This window comes from Pteropus vampyrus, unplaced genomic scaffold (genome assembly GCF_000151845.1).
Source record: "Pteropus vampyrus isolate Shadow unplaced genomic scaffold, Pvam_2.0 Scaffold55, whole genome shotgun sequence".
Lineage (NCBI taxonomy): Eukaryota > Metazoa > Chordata > Mammalia > Chiroptera > Pteropodidae > Pteropus > Pteropus vampyrus.
This window is the reverse complement of record NW_011888836.1, coordinates 35,702-36,390: the sequence shown is the minus strand read 5'-3', so window position 1 is coordinate 36,390 and position 689 is coordinate 35,702.

Genomic DNA, 689 nt, shown 5'->3' with positions numbered 1-689 from the left:
CTCTTTCTTACATAAGACTACCAATTAAAAAATATAAAAGAAATGAGAGAAATAGAAAATCTCCATTAGAATATCATAGTAATAATTGTTGTAGGTCTGATATATGGATGAATGCTAAAATTTATGGGTGAAAATTTAATTAGGAACAGGCTATTTGCATTGTCCAAAAGTATCTTCTTCCAAATAATTATTCATTGCAAAAGGAAAAATGTTAACTTTAAAGCAGAGAAACCTGCCACACACCATGTTAACCAAGTGATCACAGTTAACTTCACCATTGATAAGGTCATGTAACCCTTGATATGATGCAGTGGAAAGGGAATATCACTTCTGTGGTATTTTTACATAAGCACAATCTCAACCTAATAAGAAGATATCAAACACACACTAATAAGGGGACCTTGTACCAAAAATTAATCAGTCTCTAAAAGTGTCAAGCTCATGAAAGTCAAGGAAAGAACAAGAAACTGGTGTAGATTGGAGGAGACTAAGGAGACATGAAACCAAATGCAGTGCAAACTAAATTAATAAGATGCTGAGAAAATCAAACCAAAGGATATTCATGGAAAAACTGGTGAAATAAAGTCTGTGGTTTAATTAATAGTATTGTACCTACCAATCTTATTATACACATACATACATACATACACACTCTCTCACTGGTAAAAACATGTGGAAGCAGAGACAAC